Genomic DNA, 6,477 nt, shown 5'->3' with positions numbered 1-6,477 from the left:
GCTGAAATGGCATGTGACTCTCGCCAAGAAGAGACCCAGTGAATGCCACCTCTGTCAAAAAACGCTACAACTCCACCTGTAAATTGAAGGCCCATGTCAGACTCTGTCACGTGTAGAAACCCTGCACCTGCCCCTTTTGTGGAAAGACCTTCAAACACAAAGGACATCTGTCCAGACATATGAGGATTCACACAGGAGAGAAACCCTTTGGCTGTGGTGACTGTGGGAAAAGTTTCATTCAGAAGGGGGACCTAAGGAGGCATGTACTGACTCACACCGGAGAGAAACCATTTAGCTGTGGTGACTGTGGGAAAAGCTTCAATCGGAAAGGGAACCTGAACTTGCACATACTGACTCACACAGGAGTGAACGTCCAAAAAGAAAAACAAATAGAGAAAACAGAATGAAAACGCAAAGAGGAAACAAATTAGGACAAGAGTTCAGGACAACACTTTGGAAAAGCAAAGCAACTCTGGATCATTCATTCTCTGGGTTTCAGATRAATAGATGTCATGAATTTACTTTTGTAAAACGTTCTATGGGTATCTGCTAGCATGCTAGTAACGCTTCAGTGATACACATCAAGTTTGATTTGATCTAACAGTACAGAGTAGTTAAACTCACAGGTCTGATGTTTTCACATCATTATAAACTGGAATTCCTGCTAGTTTGTTTTGGAATGTTTCCAGAATAGTCTGACTTATGTTATTGATACATAAAAATATATATTCTCCAATGAAATGTGTCCTTGCATTTGTCCACTAATATTTGTTATATGTTTTGTCTTAATGTTGCTCATTTATGATACTGATGTAATCTTGTATATTACATTTTTAAATACTGTTAATACAATGTATTTGGTAGGCAACTACAGACTGATCTATATGGTCCATTTGGTGTGTCCCTTTTATATACAGACCAAAATCCCACTAATTTACCATGCCTGCCTCTTTTTGCCTGCTTTGTCATATATCTGAAAGGGGTAGGTGGTAAAAAAACAAGGACAAATAAAACCCACATAAAGACCTAGAGCTCTATTAAATCCGTATGACGGGAATTCAGCGTTACAGCGTGATTGAACTTTAAAGGCAATGTTCCTGCGTTAGCAGAGACTCCATTCATGGTAAACGCTGCTTAAGTGGGATCAATCAGAAACGACCTTCAAATGTATACTTTGGGATTGTGGCCTTCATCTACTTCCCCATTGTCAGATGAACTAGTGGATACMATKTTATGTCTCTGTTAGAGGTAGTTAGAGAGAGTTTCGCGAACCAATGCTAACTAGCGTTAGCGCAATGACTGCAAGTCTATGGGTATCTGCTAGCATGCTAGTAACGCTTCAGTGATACACAGCACCTCCATGTGGATGGAGTTTTACTTCAAGCTCCAGAAATAGAGGGGGGAAACAGTTTTAATTAGTAATAGGATGATCCTTTTTTGCATGAACTGAATTGAAAGACACTACATTTTAACACAGGCGACTCTTGACAACTGCAACGGCTTGGGACTGATGTGAAAACATGCATTTAAAAAGAGAATGCGCTTATCGGAAGCAATTACAAAGAATGTCACTGAAATGGGACTGGACAAACACTGTTGTGCACTTAAAACAGAGTTTTCACTCATCAGGAATCGACTTTAAATCATTACTTCCATAAAGACTCAAACAATATCCTGAATGAGCAGCATTAGGTCAAAATTTATGACAAAAAGACAGATGGAAGGAGATATTTTCTGGAAAGTGTAAACATTTTTAATGTATCAATAACATCAGCCAGACCATTCTCTCATCACCCTGAGAGACATTCAAAAAACAAACGACCAGATATTCCTGTTGGTAATAATGTGAAAACATCAACAGACTTTCAACAGCAGACCGGTGAGATTCACATAATACCGCATACTACTGTTTGATCATTACCTCACCCTTCAAATAAAATGAAACTTTATTTACAAAGAATATTCTGTAAAAGTAAATTCATCACACATCCATTTATCTTAAGAGCACAGCATGAATGGTCCAGAGGTGGTTTACTAAGACTGTTGTCCTCATCCTGCTTTTTTATTCCCATCTGTTGATAGAATATATTTSTCCTATTTCACTTTCTTTCAGTTTTCATCCTGTTTTCTATCTTTCTTCCTTTGTGGACCTTATCCACATGTTTCACTASATAAGCCTTATGAGCTAATCTTTTACCACAGACTAAGCAGCCATGTTGTTTCTCTCCTGTGTGAGTCCGTATGTGCACCTTCAGCTGCCCCCTCCGATTAAAGCTTTTCCCACAGTCACCACAGCTAAATAGTTTCTCTCCTGTGTGAATCATCATGTGCCTGAAAATATTTCCTTTGAGTTTGAAGGTCTTGCCACAAAAGGGGCAGGTGCAGAGTTTCTCCATGTGACGGATTTGGACATGGGCCTTCTATTTACAGGTGGAGTTGTTGCTTTTTTTGCAGACGCTGGATCTCTTCTTGGCGAGAGTCACATGCCCCTGCAGGTCAGCTTTCAGAGCAAACGTTTCACCACAGTCAGGGCAGCCACCCTTTTTTTCGAGACGTGGTGCTGGGTTTGGAACGGTGTTCCCCGATTGATGGGTTGGTGGGTCCTACTGGGTCGCTGCTTACAGCTGAGCTGTGGCTGGAGGCATTGTTTTGTTTATCTGGAGGGTCACAGGAAGTGTCTAGATTCTTCAGACAGGTCACAGTACCTCCTGATCACATTCGCTTTTCACACAGGGAGTAGTGAATATAGAGTCCTTGAAGCTGCTCTTCCTCCTGACTGGTCTTGACTTCCTCCTCTTCCTCTTTAATCTGTGTGGGCTCTGGGTCCTCCTGCCCCAGACAGGGGCTCCACTTCTGCTCACAGTGCTGCTGCTCAGCAGGAACCTCTTTTTCAGAGACAGTGAGAGAGAGCTGCAGGGAGTTTGGAGGGAAGGTGCAGTCTTTAAACATCAGTGTCAATAAAAACTGAAGGCAGTGAATTGAAGAAGTAAGCTGAAATTGTAATAAAATAATGTTGAACTAGAATCTAAAAACTATTTTCAAATACTTATCAATAAACTAAACATAAAAAGCTATTTGTTTTCAAAAAATTTCCATCATGAATTATACATTCAAATCACTTCCTGTTTTTTGTGACAGGCAAGGTTTTTATTCATTCACGGTAAAAAATGTAAAACAACTTCTTAAAATTATTTAGATTATGATCACTGTTAGCCTAAACTGTTTCTTAATTGAGTAGAACTGTATATAACTGTATATACAGTACCAGTCAAAGGTTTGGACACACCTACTAATTTGTACTATTTTCTACATTGTAGAATAATAGTGAAGACATCAAAACTATGAAATAACACATATGGAATCATGTAGTAACCAAAAGTGTTAAACAAATCTAAATATATTTTAGATTCTTCAAAGTAGCTACCCTTTGCCTTGATGACAGCTTTGCACACTCTTGGCATTCTCTCAACCAGCTTCACCTGGAATCGTTTTCCAACAGTCTTGAAGGAGGGGGGGTGGGGGCTAAGTAGACCAGAGCCAGCCATTACTGCATTGGTGCCTACGGGAGAGCCAAAGGATTTGTCCGTATATTACAGATTTCCCCCCACACACAGTCATGGTAGTACATTTTGGCCTAATTTTATGACAAACCAAATGTGTTCTGCGCATTATGAGCCCAAACTTTTCAGTTAGTAGATTAGAAGAAACGTCACTGTTTGAGGTCTGTGCAATTTCTCAAAGYGACCTGAAGCAGTCTAGGACAGCTCACATGAGAAAGCATGCTAATGCGAGAGGGGGATAGCCCACTTACACAGACCAGAGCGTTTACCTTTTTATTTTTTTATGTGAAAACGTGGCAAAGCATCATCTAAATTCCTTCAGTATTTCTGGCTTCCACCATTTTAAAGTAGTTGGGATTCCTATGGGTTGGGAGGGATCTGCCAATGATCAGAGCATTGTCTTCTTCAAATTGGGTGCTATGGTTTGTTAATGGCTTTAAGCTATATCAAAGCAATCTAGTGGCCACAAATGAATGACATATCATTTGGTTCAGGACTCCAACACTGCAGGTGGCGGTTAATCATCAATATTAGCTTCAGATTTTTTTCAAACACAAAAGAAAAGCCCAATTGACTACATGAAAATGTAGATAGCGTGAGCAGCACCATTGAGGCTGTCACAGACACCATAATGGCACAAATACAACGTTTAGACGTCTTTCCATCTCTATATTTTAGGTACAAACCTATTCTACTTAGTTTTATATCCGGTGTAATCCGCAGGTGTCTCCGTAGCCGATCATTCTCCTCTTGATACTACACTACTGTTTTCTCAACTGCCCCGAAAACCTCAACAGCAGCCGCCGTTAAACGCTCATTTAAGAACACATGCAGCAACTGCAGTTTAGACGTGTTTAGTTGTAGTTTAGTCAACTGAGAGTTGGATATTCAGCTAGCACACTAGCTTCGTAAATGAGGAAAGAATGGTGGTAAATTAACAAACCAGAAAATCAAGTTTGTCTTCTATTTGTATCAGTGAGGGCAAGYCCATTTTCAGTCAACTGAAATGCCCAAATCTGTGGAATTCTAAATTGGTGACACGCCCCCTTTTGGGGGGTAGAGTATAGTCATACAGATTATAGTTTTTTTGAGAAAGATAATACAAAAAAATGTTAGAGTGGGGTGAGCTCGCGAAGAACTTATTTGGGGGAAAAAAGGGTACCCCAGAAATTCTTGTGGAAAAATGGGGTCGCTGCTGAAAAAGTTTGAATAACACTGGTTTAGACTGAGGGGTTGCCTCCCACAGTTTACCATGAGGGGATTCGGTTAAGATGGCCAGGGTTGCATTGGCTATGGCCCGTCACATGATAGGGGTGCCYTGCAAAAATGTCTCTGTACCCGTGGCTAAATAGAATTGCATGATTTTTTAAAATAACAACATTTTCTCTCCAACCCATGGCAAAATGTGTAGAACTGCAGAACATTTGCTTTCAAACTGCAYCTTTTTCTCTATGCCCAAATKGTGTAGACTTGCAGGAAATTAACTTTAAAAGTGAGATTTTTCTCTCTGCTGTCAAGAGGGGAGGCCACTAAACATTTGTGCCCGCTTGGTGGGGGGGCCCTCCAACCAAATCTAGCTTCCTCTCTCTTTCTCTCTAGTCTTGAGGCTGGATTATGAGACAGTATAAGTTTACTCGTACTTTTAAGACACACTATACTTGAGTCGCAACCATGACTAGTTGTGTTACTTAGGCCTATATCATAGCAATGAATACCATGGCATCCAGACACTTACCATTATAACCAGCCATGTWAYAAAATTGTGACATTTTAGGCCATAATGATGAGGTTTTTCATTATTGCATTATCGTGTCATATTGTAAAATCAGCTATACCACATTTAGGTGTTTGGTTTGCATTAACAGTAGAGGCTAAATAATCWATCTTTTTACTCTTAACAATTGCCATTACTTCACATTGTGGTTTAGGATAGATTCTTATACACCCACAAACTATAWGGCTACACCTGAATGCTTAARGTAATGTCTCCATCAACACATATAATCTACCAATATAGCTACTACCCATCCCATCCCATAATAGAATTAGGTATTGGGAAGGTGCAGGCTCATTTGTTTTGCCCCCGCTAGATATGGCTATATCGGTCCGCTACATTCTAAAAGGAAAAGGTTTCGGCAGTATCCTTTGAAGGGGTTCTTCAAATTGAAACGGTGGGGGAACCCCTATAAGTTCTTTGAAGAATCCTTTTTAAATGGACCTCTAATAACCTTTTGAAGAATCGTTTGGGGTACATTTTTGAACTACTCGCCCCCTTCCCGTTATTCTTATTCTTATTAATAATAATACGCTTAACAATGACAACAATAACACAATTTTTATGTTCTCAGTGTTTATTGTGATTTCAGTGGCAAAGCAGAATAAAAAAAATCGAAATATGAGGTAAACTCCCAGCAGAACCCCAAGTCCAATGGGTATATCCTCTGGCCTGTTGATGTTAATGTGTTGATGTCCTCCGTATCCATAGCCAGAATGATTTTACAGTGCATGGTGCTCAAACAGGTTTCCTGTTATATTCATCAAAGGTGTAGGGAGGGTGAAAAAGAGTAATTATACAGATGATGAACAAAACATGCACACGACAGTATTCATACCTGTTTTAGTGGTGAATGTGAATGAAAAAAAGGGTTTTGTTAATGGCTTCCATTCATATACCTTGTCCATAATGTAGAGGGCTATGGTATATTTGTCGACGAGGTAAGGAAGGAAGATGGTAAATGGGATCTGCATAAAATTCCAATACCAATTGACATACCTTTGTTGATCCATATCCATTGAATTGTGTCCATTTTCTGTTTTTAGAAAGATTTGCACAAATATGAAAAGATAGATGTTATCATCAAAAAACAATAACAATTTAGATCATGCAACACTCTAAAAATGAGGGGTTCAACAAGGG

General features: G+C 39.6%; 1 long non-coding RNA gene across 1 annotated transcript; it reads right to left on the bottom strand.

Moving 5' to 3' along the window:
* Nucleotides 1-2,411: 2,411 nt before the first annotated feature.
* LOC139025565 (uncharacterized) lies at nt 2,412-4,536 on the bottom strand. Its single transcript, XR_011477252.1, has 3 exons — nt 4,247-4,536; nt 3,425-3,559; nt 2,412-2,910 (listed from the first exon to the last, which is right to left on the bottom strand). It is a non-coding gene; the product is annotated as an uncharacterized lncRNA (long non-coding RNA).
* Between the last annotated feature and the right edge of the window lie 1,941 nt (nt 4,537-6,477).

The sequence above is a fragment of the Salvelinus sp. IW2-2015 genome, linkage group LG1, assembly GCF_002910315.2.
Source record: "Salvelinus sp. IW2-2015 linkage group LG1, ASM291031v2, whole genome shotgun sequence".
NCBI lineage: Eukaryota > Metazoa > Chordata > Actinopteri > Salmoniformes > Salmonidae > Salvelinus > Salvelinus sp. IW2-2015.
This window is presented reverse-complemented; position numbering and strand designations above follow the sequence as displayed.